The sequence below is a fragment of the Pelmatolapia mariae genome, linkage group LG10_11 (genome assembly GCF_036321145.2).
Source record: "Pelmatolapia mariae isolate MD_Pm_ZW linkage group LG10_11, Pm_UMD_F_2, whole genome shotgun sequence".
NCBI classification, from domain to species: Eukaryota; Metazoa; Chordata; class Actinopteri; order Cichliformes; family Cichlidae; genus Pelmatolapia; species Pelmatolapia mariae.
Window position 1 is genome coordinate 20,237,748 of NC_086236.1, and position 18,467 is coordinate 20,256,214.

At 40.8% G+C, this 18,467-nt stretch overlaps 1 non-coding gene across 1 annotated transcript; it reads right to left on the reverse strand.

The window, feature by feature from the left end:
* Positions 1–12,983: 12,983 nt before the first annotated feature.
* Positions 12,984–13,056, reverse strand: trnak-uuu (transfer RNA lysine (anticodon UUU)). The gene has a single exon. It is a non-coding gene; the product is annotated as a tRNA-Lys (tRNA).
* Between the last annotated feature and the right edge of the window lie 5,411 nt (positions 13,057–18,467).

Here is an 18,467-nt window from a genome sequence, read left to right on the forward strand (position 1 = left end):
TCCTGCTTCCTCACTGGATCATAAGGCGGCGTAGCCTGGTCTTCCTCCACCGCTTTTCTATCTCCTCACCCCTCTTCCTCCCTTGTCTCCCTTTCTCTCCTTCCACCTCTCCATCATTCTCCATTTTTTCTTTTTCCCCTCCCTTCTTCATCCTTTTTCTTTTCTTTTTTCCCCCTCACCCCCCCCAACAAGTCAAGGCAGATGACCCTCCCTGAGCCTGGTTCTGCAATAGGTTTCTTCCTTTAAAGGGAGTTTTTCCTATCCACCGTCGCCGAGTGCTTGCTCAGAGGGGATTGTTGGGGTTTTCTCTCCTCCTTTCTATCCCTTTCTTTTCAACTCCCCCTTTCTCTCGTACCACCTCTCTCCATTTTTCTTTCTCCCCTTCATTCTTCAACCTTTTTTCTTTTCTCTCCCCCCCCCAACTTATTTTTAACTAACAATAAACACGATCAACCATATTTTTACTCGTGTCAAATCAATGTCTCTTCATTCAAGAATAGTTCATCTTATGAATAAAAGCAACAAATGGGTGATAGCTGTGTGTGTTGGTGGGGTGGCATATTTATGTTTTATATTTTAGCAGTATCTGTCGTGATCTGCTGGTTTGACTCATCCAATAAAGAAATGCATAGAGAAAAAACATAGAGTTATATTTATCTTATGTATGAGGACAAAATTTCAGCAGATGTTTAACATAAGAGAAACACCTGCATAATATGCATTATTTAGACTGATGAAAAGCACAGATTTTATTTACATTTGAGTCAAAAAATTTTTTATTTTAAAAAATCTATAGATGACCCTTGAGTGGCACTGCATTAAAAATGGGGATGGGGATTGTTGGGTCTGTGCTTCCACAAGCCCTGCTAGTTCTAGAGACTTATTCATCATGAAAGAAAACAAGACAGTCAGCGATCGATCGATTACTTGCGCAAGGGAGGCCTGTCTGTGTCCACCACGAAAATGACCCCAAATCCGGCCTCCTCTCGCTGCCTTTTATTGAGAGACAGTTCACACAGCAAAGTAACGCCCACATAGTTCTAAGACAAGGCATTGTACATATATGTGTGAACTTCTGTATGTAAGTAGGAATGTGTGTGTGTGTGTGTGTGTGTGCGTGTGTGTGTATTATGCGAGAATGTGTGTGTGCGTGTGTATTATGCGAGAATGTGTGTGTGCGTGTGTGTATTATGCGAGAATGTGTGTGTGCGCGTGTGTGTATTATGCGAGAATGTGTGTGTGTGTGTGTATTATGCGAGAATGTGTGTGTGTGTGTGTGTATGTGTGTGTGTCCTCCTGCTGGGCAGGAAGCTTACATCAAAAAGACCTTCACAAGGATGTTGCCTGTAATAAAAGACTACAGCCCCCCACCCAGAACCTCGAGAATTTAGGGAGGGGAGGACAGAAAGAATTCCTTTCCTCACACAGTTAAACAATGTAGAGATGGATGGTAAGCATAAAAATGACAACATTTAACAATTCACTCTAACAGGGATGATGGACTCAACACACGCCTAAGTCACTCTCTGTGATCACAGTTCACTGTGCCATCAACAAATACAGAAAAAAAGCTTCAAGTCATGCCAAGAAGAAACCATAAGTGAACATGATCCAGAAATGCTTCCATCATCAGACAAATCAAAAAGTTACATTCTTTTTGAAAAATACGGACATCGCATCATCCAGACTAAAGAGGGATTATCTGACTTTTTGTTCAGCACTGAGTTCAAAAGCCTCTGATGGCAGTGGGGTATATTAGTGGCTTCTGCGCTGAAAGGTATATAAAGCTTCCCAGGTAAGTAGCCCTCCATTTCAGATGACGCTCTTTTCAGGGAAGTTCTTGGATATTTTAACAAGACAATGCTGAATATAACATTTTCTTACACTTGTAATTTTACAGTTACAGTTGTAATTTTTGGCTGTTTGTGTGCAACCTACCTCTTTCCCCTGAACTGAAACATAGCTGTCTCTTCCAGACCATTACTTCAGGTCTGTGTGTTTAATCGTGTAATTTACGTCCACATGGAAGGGAGGATAGATCATGTCGTTGAAGCCATATGAAATGAAGAGTCCCATCGGGAAGAAGATGGCAGCAAATATGAATATCACGAACCTTTGTCGTCCCTGGAGTATAAAAAACAAACCAAAAAAAATATCAAGTCACACAAGAAAATATAGTTAGTAGAATACATATTTTCACATCAGGTATTTCAATGTTGTGCCACATTTGACTCCAAAGGTTTTCTAAGGGAAATTATCTGCTGATTGCAATTACAGGTATTAATTTTTCATACCGCCATGCTTTGTTGCAGCAAGCCAAATACTTTGATCTTCATTGGAAAAATGGAGCCTCAGGAGGTGCAGGGGCGTCAAACAGCCGCTGGCTATGTCCAGATGTTGCAGAGAGCATCCCTCGTGACTAAGGGCCCTTGTCTGTGTGGTAACGACTGGGTTTTTCAACAGGACAATTCTACAGTACACAATGCAAGGGACAAGGGACTTCTTCCAGGAGAATAACATCACTCTTTTGGACCATTCTGCGTGCTCCCCTGATCTAAATCCAATTGAGAACCTTTGAGGATGAATAGAAAGGTGAAGTTTACAAAAACGGACAACAGTTCCGGACTATAGATGCCCTTCTTGCAGCTGTCTTCACCACTTGGAGAAATGTTCCCACTCACCTTGTGGAAACGCTTGCATCAAGCATGCTGCAATGAATTTTTGAAGTGATCAACAATAACGGTGGAGTTAGTCATTACTGAGTTAATGTTTGGAATTTTTATTTCTGGTTTGGGGGGGTGGATATGTTTTTTTTGTTGGAGGCATGTGGTCCTAAACTTTAAAAGAAGAGCAGAAAACAGGAACATATGTAGTTGTAAATGTAAATATCAGTGATACTTGTCTTGTCAAAGGGAATAAAATAATAAAAATGTTAACTTACACACTCATTTAGGGAGGATCTTGACACTGCACAGAGGAGGCACAGTCAGTCTGACAATGATGGCGATCTCCAGGGATGTTTTCCTGCAGCAACATTCCTGCCGACTGGCCATATGATCCAGAGTAGTTGGTTTGCAATAAACAGAAAGGTGTATATGTTAGGTAGTGTGCACTTAGAGCTGGTCCTAAGAAACAAATACATCCTGTAATAAACTGAATACCTTTAGTAGTGCTGCTGCAAACCTAAAGCCCTTCTATCATGTGTGGTTTCAAAGAAGGTGTTTTGGAGGCTCAGTCACAGAAACTGTGCAGTCTGTTCAGTCCTGAGTATCTGAAGGGGATGGATCACAGAGGGAGAACACCTGAGTACAGACATTAAAATACACTCTAACACTCCTAAGGTCAAGTGAAAACACAATTTAAACACTTTACAAAGAATTAATACATGTTTTCATGGAAATAATGTCATTAACCCTTTTTGTTGTGAGTAAATCTCACCGACTGCTTGTGGGACAAGCTAGAAGGACTTATCACAGAATCTCTCCTGTGCTCCAGATGTGAAGTCTCACGCTCGGATCGTACAGCGATGAAGATGGTGATGATGAAGCCTCTCTGATCTGTGGCATTACAGTTTCTGGCTGCTATGTGCTTCACACCGTTGGATTTTACATGTGAAGCTTGGAGAAGACACAGGAGGACTGTGTCTCTCTTAACAAAAAAAAAGAAAAGAAAAGAAACCTAACAATCTCCCACCGCACCCCCCCCCCCACTCAACTCCCACCAACCCACTCCACTGAACTCCCCAGCCTCACACCATCCAATGGCTATACAAATGTAGGGTATCAGCTGGTAACAGAAAGCAAGTGTAACATATGTAGTACATATGTAACACTGCTGAAACATTTCTGGCCAGAAACGTGCAGTTATCAGCCAGTGCATTTATCATCCCAGACCCAGACCCACCCTGATAAATGCACTGGCTGAAACATGATAAAAGCTCATAAAAATGTATGTTTCATCGTAAGATTTGTCCAAAAATATAAAAATATAATATAATATAATATTTCAAAATAGAGGCACAGATAAACTGGCTTAACTGTCATTATTGCTGTAATTAGGTTTTTCTTTTTCTTTTTCTTTCTTTTTTTTTTTTTTTAAAAAAAAGCAACCGTTAGTCTGTGTTGTTCTCTCAGAAACAATGAAGAAGCTGTTGAACATTTATGTGTTGTGTGGGCAATCCTCTGGTCCACCCTCCCTCCCTCCCAGCCACAGTGAGACTGGGGCAGCCTGGCAGGATGTTGAAGCCTGGCTGCAGAGAGGATATGCCTACACTGTTTGTTTTAAACTGGTATATTTGATTTTTCTGACATTCATAGATTACTGTAAGTGATTTTTAGATTTTCTGTAATAAATAAAATTGTCATATTTTACTGATATCATTACTTAATTCATTTAATTGTATTTTACGTAAAAGAATTCAAACATTATACTGCAATGCAGGGCGTTTTTTTCTTGAGTCAACTTTTAAATATCGCTCTACTTTCTTAAGTCATTCAGAAATATAAACATTACTTACTGTATTCAAAGATCTAGATCATGAATCATCACAGGACAATACACAGTATACAGGGTCATGGTAACTATGGTAGGTCTTCATGACTCCAGAATGGAGACATCGCTCTGGCTGAGAAATGAAAATGAGGTCAAGCAGTGTGTTCTTCTCTGTGGTAGGGGCAGTGATGACCTGTGCGTATCCCCTAGACTCAAACAGCTCCATGATTGGTTTGTTTGCACTGGATAAAACATTCTCATTAAAATCACCACAAACTATGATGGGATGACAGTCCATGATCTCTAATGAGTCTAATAGGCTTACCAGGTTTTTTAGGAATGGCCTCAGAGTGTAGTCTGGAGGTCTGTATACAACTGCAATCAGAGCACTGACTGGTGCTTCAACCTTTAAAGCCAGGAATTCAAGGTCAGTTACATTATGGATGTACTGTTTTTCATGCACTTGAATGTCACTTTTCACATAAACAGCAACTCCACCACCACTTCTGTTTGCTATTTGGGGAAAGTTTGTGTAGGACAGGTGTCTGTTGCGTTTGAACAAATTGTAATTTTCCAAGTGGAGACTCTCTGCGACAAAAGAGCCCCGCAGGTGTGTTTCTGTTAGGCACAAAACATCTGCTAGACACAATTCATGGTGACTCTTGATGTCATTAATGTGAGCTGGCAGTCCCTCTGTATTATGATGACCAATGGTGAAAACATCTGACCTGCTCAGTGTTTGTCTCACGTGTAGAAGAGGCATCATGTCATCAAGGTTGGCTTGTCTCATGTTCTCAAGCGCTGCAGTGATTTCTGGGTTGGTGAATATTTTTTTCTCCTCCATATCAAGAAGATACAGTCCACTGAGAGACGTCACTCTACTGACAGCTACGTAGGCCATGCCGGGCTCAAAAATGCTCTTAAGAGAGACAACAGCTGATGTGGTTGTCATACCCTGTACCTTATGTATTGTACATGCAAAGGCCAGCTTCACTGGGAACTGTCTTCGTACCACTCCTTTCTGCTTTAGATTCTTCTCTGCTCTCTCAATGTACACCATGTCGTCTGCTGGTGTGCGGTTATTCTTTCCAGATGTCTCATTATCCATTTTAAGTCCAAGCTTGATGATGTGTTGGTCATTTTCAGAGTAAACTACTCTAAGTAGTTTTCCAAAAGCTCCATTAACCAAACCATTTTGTATGTCAATGTTTCTGGTGAGCATGACACGAGCTCCTTCTGCAACTTTCAGTGTGTCTGGTAACTCGTTTTTACCTCCTTTGAATGGTCTGCCTTGTAGTGCCATTCTGCCAGTTCTAGGATCCTTTCTATAATCATCTGCATGGATGTCAATGATATGAGTATGGAGCAGAGCCAGTGTTGCAGAGTTGTGTGCATCCACTTCTTTGTTAGTTGCAAAAATGTGCAACGCATCAGTCGGACAAAGGGCTGGTTCAGTTATGGCCTGTGACAACAAATCTCTATCTGCTTCGCAAAGCTCATCCAACTTTCCTTTCACACGAATTCTGTTCAGCATCTCAGCAAAGACAACATCATCTTTCTGACGCATAATCTCAGTCAGAGTGATCATCTGAAAATGCTCCCGCCACAGGTCGATCTCGGACGGGTCGTGCACACAGAGAGGTTTAGACTGTCGCACTGGGGGTAGCTGATAGAAGTCTCCGACAGCAATGACTGACATGCCTCCAAAGGGTCTCCGAGTCCCTTTGATCTGTTTGAGTCTTGCATCTACATATGCAAAGAGATGTCTTGACACCATAGACACTTCGTCAATGACGATTATTTCAGCATTCAAAAGTTCTGATCTGACTTCATCCAGCTGATTGCCAAGTCCCTGAATGGGAGGTTTTAAGCTTCTAGGGAGCTTGAAAAGAGAATGCAGTGTTGTTCCAGATATGTTAAATGCTGCAGTCCCAGTGAAAGCAGTTAACAGGACAGTGGGTTTTGATATGTCAACGTCGTCTGAATGTCTGGGCACTTTGCTCAGTATCTTAGATGCTTCTGAGTAGATGCATTTGATAAGATGTGATTTTCCTGTTCCAGCACCACCATTAATATAAAAGAAAAACTGCTCTGGATTTAGAGCACAGACTCTTTTAATGCACCAGTCTCTAACTGCATAAAATATGCAGGCTTGCTTCTCTTTCAGATTCTGAAACATCTGACGTAACAAAGTGGGATCAATAGCAGGGGGTTCCCTGATGGCTCTGACTTCTGTTGAAGCATCAGCCTGACGGCTGTAGTCGGGCACATCTTCCTGTTCATTTTCATTGTCTCGCTCTCTTTCTTGTTCAACAAGTGGCAACCTTACGAGATCTGATTCAGGTGCCAGATTACACCATTCGTCAGTCACACCTCTGTTCTGCTCATATTCCTCAACAGCGCTCTCGATCTCCTCACTGTTTTTCTCATATTTTTCTCTGTTTCTTTTGACAATGTGTTGCACGTACTCAAGATGGTCAGTACCTGGTAGCTGTACACAACCAGCACCATAGAAAGCCTGATAGGTTGGCAAAGATGGTGTTTTCAGTTCGTGGTCTGAACAATGAGGAAGGTATAGTTTAAGCAGTCTTCCGTAATATTGCTCTGGATGTTTTTCTTGTGAGCAGCGGTGAAATCTGATGATAGCAGGCTTATCATTTTTGCGCCTTTGCACAAATCCCATCTCATTGAGAAGGGGCAAAACATCTTTACCTTTTGTCTGTTGGCCATAGACAATCCTGCAAGTAGCAGCAAAGTCTGCCATGCACATCTCCTCATACTCTGGTGTTTCAGGTCTGGCTTTGTATTTGTCATTCAAAGATGTCATCCAAACATTGGAAGACTCAGGTGTTGTGTTGTCCAGAACTGACAGGGGACGACTCATTTTCACTGGATTATCATCAGTTGGTATGAATATTACAGCACGTGAACATTGCTTCATGTGAAGACCACATGCACGAGCAACACACTCCTGTGCACTGATCTCTCGCTTCTTTGAATATGCCTGCATGACGGCTCTCATTTCATCGCACTCATTTACACTGTCTTTATGGGAGTTCTCAATGACAGTTTTCAGGTACTCAGATAGCCCGCCCTCTTTTTTTGATATATATTTCATTAAATAATTTGCAGCGCCGAAAGCATCTAGAACAAAGCTTATGTCGATATTACTGTTCCAGGCTTCAAGCAGATGTGGATTATAGCCGTTTATCCAAGAGTCTTTTGGATCACGCTTTAGTATGATCGTACTCCTTGTGTTCATTTTATTCAGGTATCTCTCATATTCTGCATGTGTCATCTTGCACCTTGCCAAGAGCTGCTCTAAACTCATGGAAGCAGTTTCAGGTTCATTCAGTAGCTGGTTCAGTGGTCTGAGCTTGTTCTTTTCTGTTTCTACTTCCAGTTCATCATCCTCACTGGGTCTTGTGATCATTGTCTCATTGCAGGGTGGTTTAGGGAAACCAAAACGGCACCAGGAGCTTAAACTCCTAAAGCACGTCTTTGTGTGGTTCTTACTGTGTTTTTGCACTTCTGTTACTTTCTTGTACAGTTCAGGTTGTTTATGTGGATCAGGCAGCTGAGCTGTGATGTATTTGTTTATAAAATCAACAACAGTTTGATCCTCAAACACAGGAGCACCTTCTACCCACAGGAGGCAGTGTATGTGTGGGCTTCCTCTGTGCTGAAACTCAACTCTGTAAAAGTAGTCAATAACTTTGCCAAGTGGCTCTGCAGGAGATAAGAGTAAATCTCTGAATAATGCTTCAACTCTCTTGTCAAACATGCGCATTGTTGTGACAGGATTGCTTCTCAGGATGTCACACTTTGCTGACCAGTCGAATCCTTCAAAATTGACTTGTTCACCTTGCTGCCTTGTTATTGCCTCAATCACTTCGGGCCAGCGCATTTCAGCAGCTGAAAATGTGCAAAAGAACGTGGGAGTTCCCAACTGTCTGATCATGGCAAAAAGATCTCTTGTTGTTTTCTCCCAATAGGCTGGGGTTCCTCTCAGAGGTTGCATGAATCTCACTGCATCTTTATTTCGCACCAGTTTCTCCACCTCATGTTTATCTTGTAACATGCCTGAGGTTATTTTTCGTCCATCTCTGGTCAGAGGCTTTGCCTTCCTTAACTGTATTGTCATGCTGGAAGTAGCCAGGTGTATTTCAGTCACAAACTGTGCAAAGAACAAATAGTTTGTGTCTCTGGCAAAACGATCATCAATGCAGAAAAGTCTTGATTTGAAATACCCACTGGGGGATACTTTGATCAGCCTTCTTTCATCAAGTGTGTTTTGACCTGTAGGAAACTGCACAGGGAAGGCCATGGCCTCCAGTTTAGGTGTTTTGAAAAAACTTATTGGATTGTTTCTCTCTGCAGGAGCAACAGAGTAGATTCCTTCACTGAAACATAATATCTCCTCAGCCACATCAGGGGGCTGCAAACAGGACTCGAGTGCAAAACCACCATTAGTCAGTCCATCTTCTTGCTCTGAATCATCTCTCATCTGCTCATGTGGTTGTTCACCATCACAGGGTAACATGTCAATATTCTGTTCATTTTTATTTTGTGCTTCACTCAGTGCATTTTTCTCACAGCTGTCAATTTCCATTAAATCAGCCTCATCATAATCGTCCTCATTCATGTTTTCATCATCATCCTCCTCATCATCTTCATCAGGAAGTGTTGGATCACACAGCTCAGCATCATCTCTGATGCTCACATCCTTATACTGTGGATGAATCTGCTTGAGTTTATGCAGTGCTTGCACAAGATTAGACCAGCTTACAGTCTGAAACAGCTGATGACCTTTGTAAGACAAGCGTCTCTTCAGTTTTACTCTCATCACCTGAGAATTAATTCTCAATCGAGGTAGTGCTTCAACAGTTTCCTGTACCTCTGATGGGACACAGACCACATTTCCTCTAATTGCTCTCTGTCGGCCTTTGGGAAGAGGAATGATCTTTGCAAATGGTATGCACTTGGCTATGAGATGTCTCTCCAGTATGTTGAGATCAGACAGTTCAGGTGGAATATCAGCAAGATCCAGTTTATTGGCAACAGCAAGTGCTGGCATGGATCCATTTTTAAGATGATTGTGGCAGGTGTGACAAATCCACTCTCTCTTTCTCTCATCAGGCACATTGCACTGCTCATTTCTGCAGTTTTCCTCACAAACATGAACAAACCTTCCTGTCAAACATGTTGCAACCACATGTGGGTTTTTGACATAATTTGACCTTGTGCAGGGTCGCACTTGATTTGGAAATGAAGCCTTGAAACAGACAGTACATGGGTATGATGGTCCAGCTTTGATTTGTGATTTGAACACAGATATGGTCTCTTTGATCACACTGTTTTCACTCTCCTTGGTTTGTCTGTTCACCCATCTGTATTTCCTTTTTATTTTCATTGCACATCTCATGTTGTGCATAATTCTGAATGCAAGATTACTTTGATACCTGTCTCGCATTAGTTGTTTCATCAGTTGTCTGTGTCTCACTCTGAATGCGTTGTCACGTGCATAATGCTGAGTCACTCGAGATCTCTCTCTGAATTCTGGGCTTTCTTGATACCTTTTAGTGACATAGCTTTTTTGTTTCTTTCTAAATTCAGGATCTTCACAATAGTGTCTTGTAATATATTGTTGTTGTTTCTTTCTGAATTCCTCATTCTCAGAGTAACGTCTTTTTATATAATCTTGTCGTTTTCGTCTGAATTCAGCATTCTCACAATATAGCCTTTTGATATATTGTTGTTGTTGCTTCCGTCTGACTTCAGCATTGTTTTTATATGACTTCCTTGTGGAAGATTTTTTCTTTTCTTTGTAATCTTTATTTGAAGCATACTTTTGCCATTCTTTCGTTTTTTGGTTTTCTTTTCTTTGATTTCGGGGTTTTTCTGATGCCATTAATCTCCTTTTCATTTTTTGTCTTCGTTGTTTATTAACTTTCATCATTTTGTAGATTTTCTTTAAAGCAGTACAGGAAAGATCACAGGCTACTGCATTATTTACTGCAGAAAAGTTTGACTGGCTGCATGAAATGTCATTTGCTGGTAGGAAAATAAATTCACTGGATGGTACTGATTCAGTTTGTATACTGTCAAATGGTTTTACAGATGTTGTGTTTCTCCTTGGAGTAGAGGAGTTTGCTTCATCAATAGTTGTGTGGCAGGATGAATGTTATCCCTCGGTCCAACCCACTTTCAGCCTGGCCCATTAGGGGGCGCTAGTATAAATAGTGGCCATTTGAGTGTCCCTGGATCGCTTACCTGTGATCTCCTTCTTGGTCACCTGACTTCCTGTTGGTGTTGCTGAGATTAGTTACTCTTCTGAAGCCTCCATCGCAGCTGGTAGGTGTTTACTCATTGTAGTGTGTATATTACCTTGCTTGGTGGTAAACAGCTATTGTTTGTAGGTCGTAGCTGTAGAAGCCTCCTCTGAGCCATTCCGCTTACGTTTTATGACACGGCTTACTTGGTATGTAATCAACTTCTGTTACGCTCTCTGCCTTCTGTTGTTCTTTTATAGTAATTATTTATTATGCTTTGCAGGAAGTGTGGGCCTTAGTGTTGCACCAAGCTACGCAAACTGAAGGGCTGCTGCTTTGCTGTGATGCTTTGCTTTGTTTTACTTTATTTTTACTGTCTGTTCCGGCTGCGAAGTTTGCTTCCTACTGCTGCCAGCCTTTAAAGTGGACGTCGGCGTTGACAACGGCCATATGCATGCCACGCGGGTCGGCTGGCGCGCATACTGATTGACTGACTGGATAATTAACTTATAGCCGTGCAGACGGCAAGTTGGAGCAATACGGCGATTCCGTTTGCTCCATATTTTAGAGTTTTACCCAGATTGTATGTTTTACTGTTTGATTTGTAGTTTGGATTTTTGTTACGCCACTGGTGGGAGGCCCTTTTTCTAGCTGCAGATCACCAGTGTGGTCCTGCAGTTGGGTTATCCCCCAGCACGGCATATTAGTTTTGTTGTAATATATTAAATTTTCTTTGTTTCTTTTATTCAGATGCGGAGTGCTGACGTGGAGGAGACCAGGGTGCCTTGGTGGTGGGATCCTCTGAGTGTACACACCTGCCTTGTTTAATTTATTAGTGTGAGTGTGTGATAGTGTGCTGCACTTGTGTCTTGGTGTATTTTCTTCTTTTTTTTGAGTTTGTGTGTGGCATCCCTGCCCTCCACTGGTAAGCCTCAGCTCTGGATACCTTTTTTTGCATACTTTTACACTGATATTTATCACTGTGCTTTTAAATGTTGTTTTAATTAATAAATTGTCAATTTATTTTATCATTGAACCTCGTCTCTGTATTGAGTATAACAAACCTAACTGCCTTCGTAGTGATTAGTGTTGCCTCCAGTATTCTCTGGGTGAAATTCCCAGGGTGGCGTTGTCTTTTTAAAACTGTGAAGAGTAATTACTTTATTTCCACCTCGTGTTGCCACAGTTGGATCAGAGTGAGTAGGTGCCACAGCAGTGGCAGCTGTTGGTCTGCAGACTGTGTCTGTGATGGTATCACTCAGGTTGACTGTGCTCATATTGTAGAACTGCACAGTAACATATTCTAGCTTTAAAAGAGGGCTTTTTAAAAAATAGAGCAGCAAAGTATTTCTCCAGGCTAAATGATGATCTTCTAAATTAGTGAGACACCATTCCCTCTCCTGTTTATGAGTTATTTGCTTTAAGGTGTGTGTTTGAGAATTATACCAGGGAGTCAAGTACTTCTGATTTGAGGCTTTCTTTTACAGAGAATCCACAGTATTCAGATACAGATATTATACTATTAACAAGATAATCGACCTCTGTGGGAATACAGTTCAGGTAGCTGCTCTGCACTGTGTTAGCACATGACACTCAAGAAGTTAACAGCAGATGAAATATGTCCTTAAACTTGGTTAGCACTTTGAGAAAGACATATACTGTAATGAAATGTATTTCCAATCATGTGTAATTCAATATTGTACATTTAATTGAACAGAAAAAATGGTTTTAAGATAACTCTGTCATTGCACAGTCATACCTAGTACAATGGTACAGTGAAATTGGAAACTATCCCGTATCGGCACTACGCACAGCATAGCACAACACAACACAGTAACTTAATAAATAAAAAGAATGAGTGTGTGTTTATTGCACATTGTTATTATTATTGTTAGCTGTTTGCATTGATTAAGGCTATTGCCCTGTTGTTAAAGCTGTCCTTGAGTCTGTCTGCAACTTCAGCAGCCTGAACCTCCCATCAGATGGCAGCAGCTTAAACACCTGGTGTCCTAGGTGTGTAAAGTCCTGTAAGATGCTGCGTGCCCTCTTGAGACAGCAAGTGCTGTACAGGTCCTTAAGGGAGGGAAAGAGGATGTCCAATGACACCCAGGAACCTGAAACCGAACACCCTTTCCGCACACTCCCCATTGATGCTGACAGGCTGCAGCTCAAACTTCCTCCTTCTCCTTCAACTACCAGCTCTTTTGTCCTGAAATCTTTTGCCCGAACAGGGACTTGAACCCTGGACCCTCAGATTAAAAGTCTGATGCTCTACCGACTGAGCTATCCAGGCTCTAAAGTTCAGCTCTGGCCCGTGCGGGAATATGTGCACTTTCTAGCTTTTTTGTTTCTTTCTAAATTCAGGATCTTCACAATAGTGTCTTGTAATATATTGTTGTTGTTTCTTTCTGAATTCCTCATTCTCAGAGTAACGTCTTTTTATATAATCTTGTCGTTTTCGTCTGAATTCAGCATTCTCACAATATAGCCTTTTGATATATTGTTGTTGTTGCTTCCGTCTGACTTCAGCATTGTTTTTATATGACTTCCTTGTGGAAGATTTTTTCTTTGTAATCTTTATTTGAAGCATACTTTTGCCATTCTTTCGTTTTTTGGTTTTCTTTTCTTTGATTTCGGGGTTTTTCTGATGCCATTAATCTCCTTTTCATTTTTTGTCTTCGTTGTTTATTAACTTTCATCATTTTGTAGATTTTCTTTAAAGCAGTACAGGAAAGATCACAGGCTACTGCATTATTTACTGCAGAAAAGTTTGACTGGCTGCATGAAATGTCATTTGCTGGTAGGAAAATAAATTCACTGGATGGTACTGATTCAGTTTGTATACTGTCAAATGGTTTTACAGATGTTGTGTTTCTCCTTGGAGTAGAGGAGTTTGCTTCATCAATAGTTGGATCAGAGTGAGTAGGTGCCACAGCAGTGGCAGCTGTTGGTCTGCAGACTGTGTCTGTGATGGTATCACTCAGGTTGACTGTGCTCATATTGTAGAACTGCACAGGCTTCAGCTCATAGTTACAAGAGGGTGATATCTTCATCATTTCATAAGAATCTTGGATCCTCTTAATCATGTCACTGAGGAGTGTGAATTTCAGCATCACAGCTGTACCACGATTACGTGACTGTAGTGGTAGAGGAAGACCACTGGCTGTTCTGGAGTGTGGATCAAAGAAACCATATTTGCCTGATGTGGATCTGAACACTGCGATACACAATCCACTCATAATCAATAAGGCATACTGCACATCTGACAACAGACAGCTCAGTCCTGCTTCTAAGCTGAGAAAGGTATCTACTGCCTCCTCTGGAGGTTCTTCATACGTCCCATACCGGGAAGGCTGTGTCATGTTGACATGATGCATAGACCTGCGAGCATCAACTTTGTCTGGCAGCTCATCGGTTGCCAAATGAATATTTTTAGGAAATCTTTTCTTGGCCTCTTTGTACATCACGTCACCTTTATCCAAGACCAGATTAAGGTCAGCTGTAGTCATGTTTTCATTCTCATGAAGGAAAGCAAGAAATGTGAGTGAGTTACATGTGCACTGCTTGTTTCTGGAGTCTCCATATTTAGGATGAGCCTGGCTGTGAGATGCACAGACATGTGTAACAGAGGGCTGGTTTTCAAGGTTCACCCTTTCTGCATGAGATGTTCCTGCCACACCACTGTGATGGCCTCTTTTCACAATATCAGCATAACCCACCTGTGGGGCACTTGACACATGTTGTTCATTAAATTCATTCTGCAGTCCACTCTTTACAGCATCTGCATAGGATATCTGTTGTACATGTGCAGGAACATGTTGACCTGCCTGTTTGACACCGTCAGCATTGGTCTTTGTAGACACACTGTCTTCTGCACAGCTCTGAGGAAAATCACACTCAGCTTGTTCACATATTGGTACACTATGAATCTCATGGAACTTCTTCCAGCGTTGTTTCGCAGCCTGTGACTTTTTCTGCTTCCTTGGCATTTTTACACAAGTGTTTCTCTTAGTCTTTAGAAAATATGTTCATAAAATAAGAGTGGCACACACCAGGAGATGTTTTTGTCCTTATATTTCACTTTTTATTTTTCTGAAAAAGTTGTCTTTGTTTGACAGTTTGTTCTTCAGTCGAGAGAATATTATGCACTCTCTTTATTAGCTTGGCACAATTTAGCAGCAAGCCCAGAATGAAAAACAGGTAGAGAAAATTTAGAAGAGAGAACAGGCAGAGCAGCAGAGACACGGCTTTGAAATCACAATCAAACCGTGAATTAGAGTTTTCTTTGTTTGTTCAGTTTGTTCTCAGGGTAGAGGCAATATATGCACTCTTTATTGCTTTAATGGCTTGGCGTTTTTCAGCAGCAAGCCAAGAGTGAAAAACAGGTAGAGAGAAAATTTAGAAGAGAGAACAGGCAGAGCAGGAGAGACACGGCTTGGAAATCACAATAAACCGTGAATTAGAATTTTCTTTGTTTGTTCAGTTTGTTCTCAGGTTGAGGCAAAATATGCACTCTTTATTGCTTTAATGGCCCGGCACTTTCAGCAGCAAGCCAAGAGTGAAAAACAGGTAGAGAGAAAATTTAGCAGAGAGAACAGCCAGAGCAGGAGAGACACGGCTTGGAAATTATCATCAAACCGTAATAAGAGTTTTGGTTTGGCAACTGAGCAACAAACCACAGAGTGAAATACAGATGGAAAGAAGGCAGAGACAACAGGTGGAGCAGGACAGAGGATAGAGGGGATGGGGGGGTTGGGATGTGAGAGAGAAGACTGGAGATCTGTTCCTTGTTCTTCTTCTGCACACTGTGAAAAAATATGAAGAAAATACATTAATTGGACTAAAATAATATCACATGCCAATTGTATAAACCACATGTGTTTACAGCAACTGTGACTACTGAAACAAATATTCAAGCTAAACTGTCCTTGGCTACCATGTGCAAAAAGTTGGACAATTGTGTATTTTTTAAAAGAATAAATTATGAGATTGTCAACACAAACTTAGAATTCAGCGGTTTGAATATAAATTTAATTAGATTCAACAATAACATTTTTTAAATTAGATTGAAATCATTTCTTGATAATTTTAATTACTCATTGTTCATGATTAAATTAATCATTAAATACATGCAGTGTGACTACAAACATGTACAATTTTTTTTTAGCCCAAGTGTTAAGCTGCACAATTGTGTATTTATTATAAAATTGTGTTTAAGGGGCCTAACACAGTTTGAACCCTCACTCTACCGTTTACATTAGTCAGATTATGTTTTTATTTTGGTCGACTTCTCTTAAAGTGTGTGCACACCTACCAGGCAAAGCACTGATGTCAGTCAGGTTCCTGAAAGTGTAAGAGAAATAATATGTTAGTTGTCTGTACAATATTATCAGACTAACAGAAATACAAAGCTCACTCGCCATGATACACTGAACTTACAGTCAGCAGGTTAATCATAGAGTAATATAGCACACCAACTGACACAGCAGCCATTTTATCATTCCAAAAATTAACTGAAGGATTTCCCGTTTTGGAAGGCTAGCGTTAGACTTCTGCTAGTCTTAGCATTGCTGCTAGAGTTAACACTGCAGCTAGCGTTAGCATTGGTACTAGCATTAGCATTGCTGCTAGCGCTAACCCTCTTACTGTTAAAACTTAGCCACACTGGAAATAACAAAGCTCATTTATTACTTTTGTCTCACTGACTGCCAATAACTATCACATGAATAGCACAGAAATACTCTTCTAGACAGTTAACAACTGCTAAGGCTAGCGTTAGCATTGTTGCTAGCATTAGCATAGGTACTAGCATTAGCTTTGCTGCTAGCGCTAGCCCTCTTACTGTTAAAACTGAGCCACACTGGCAATAACAAAGCTCATTTGTTACTTTTGTCTCACTGACTGCCAATAACTATCACATGAATAGCACAGAAATACTCTTCTAAACAGTTAACAACTGCTAAGGGTAGTGATAGCATTGTTGCTAGCGTTAGCATTGTTGCTAGCGTTAGCATTGGTACTAGCATTAGCATTGCTGCTAGCGCTAGCCCTTTTACTGTTGAAACTGAGCCACACTGGCAATAACAAAGCTCATTTGTTACTTTTGTCTCACTGACTGCCAATAACTATCAGATGAATAACACAGAAATACTCTTTAGACAGTTAACAACTGTTAAGGCTAGCGTTAGCATTGTTGCTAGCGTTAGCATTGTTGCTAGCATTAGCATTGAAGCTAGCGTTAGCACTGCTGCTAACAGCAAAACGTCATAAACCTATATAAATGATAGCGAAGGTTATTCTTTTTTTGCCTTCTTTATTCTTTGAACTCTGTTGAACTTTTAAAAGACTTGATATGTGAGTTTAAATGTCAAACATGTATTTTTACCGTCATAAAAATAAAACAGTGCAGTACTGAGTGTATTGTACTTACCACAGCAGAGAGCAAAGCGGAATGACAGTTGGCGCAGTGATTGGTTAAAGACCGATGAGGCGTTCAGGTGGTGCTTGGAAATTTGACCATCAGTTTGAACAGCAATATTGAGCATATATTTTTCTCTGTCATAGAGAGACAGAGGAAAAAAATACACAAGACTCATCAGCATACAAATTGGTACTTTTTGCCTGAGTATAAGCGAATGAGTGACATACAGAGAAAGAGGGCAACTGGCATTAAACGAGCAAATAAAAAGTATGTCATCTTGAACTGTTTTGTGGGTTTTATTTTAAGAGTACTTTGAGTGTATTCGTGGGGAGATAAACTATACAGACTAAAAACAGAGACATTAAATGAGATTAGATTATTTAAAATGTGGGAAAATCAACTGCAGACAGGTAGATGCTGTGAGCTTTAATTATCCAGTCAGAAAAGATTATTTTAAAGTCATCAACTGACTCCAACTGCCCAGATCTGAAAAGCCTGTGTGCAGAAGACGAGTCCACCAATACACAATCAGCTTGAATTTAACAGGCCAATGAGAATGCTCTATTCAGTTGGCCTATACTAACTACTGACATACTGTTAATCTGTGGCAAAACCCTGTCAAACCTGTGTTATTGTACCTATTGAAAAAGTTAATCTTGCTACAACTGCTTAGATGCAACAGACATTTTGAGGTTTAATCCTGGCACAGTGAGAGAGAGCTCGTTAGGCAGGCAGGTGTGAGCCTGGTTGCTATAGTGACTGCACCCAATGGCTCCATACACACGCACACAGACATGCACCTCACTTTTGCTGCTTAAAATGAACAGAAAAGTCAGCCCGAAACAAATCGTTCCCAAATGAAAAGTACATGTCGTATTGACAAAATTCTTTCACCGTGAGCGGCAGCAATGTCCAGTCTACCAAATTCTCAGTTTTCATGCCTGTGGAGTTTATTATATGGACGTGGTGACAGTGTAAAGACAGCCTGTACTTCTGAGTTTCAAACGAACTTCATGAGCCATTTTAACATTGGAGTCTATGGAAGAGTTGGAGGGAGGAGGCTGTGCATTGGTGACATTTATGAAAGAACCATAACACCTATTACAATAATAAACACATTGGATGAAAGAGGACAGCGATGGCTACGTTTTGAGGGTAAAATCATATCTGTAGAGCAAACGCTGTGGACACAGCAGCAGTTTAAAAAAAAGATTTTAAGATTAATTCCCCCCCTCCTCTCACTCTACCAGTTGAGCTGTCTCACTCTAGCGGCAACATTCCGT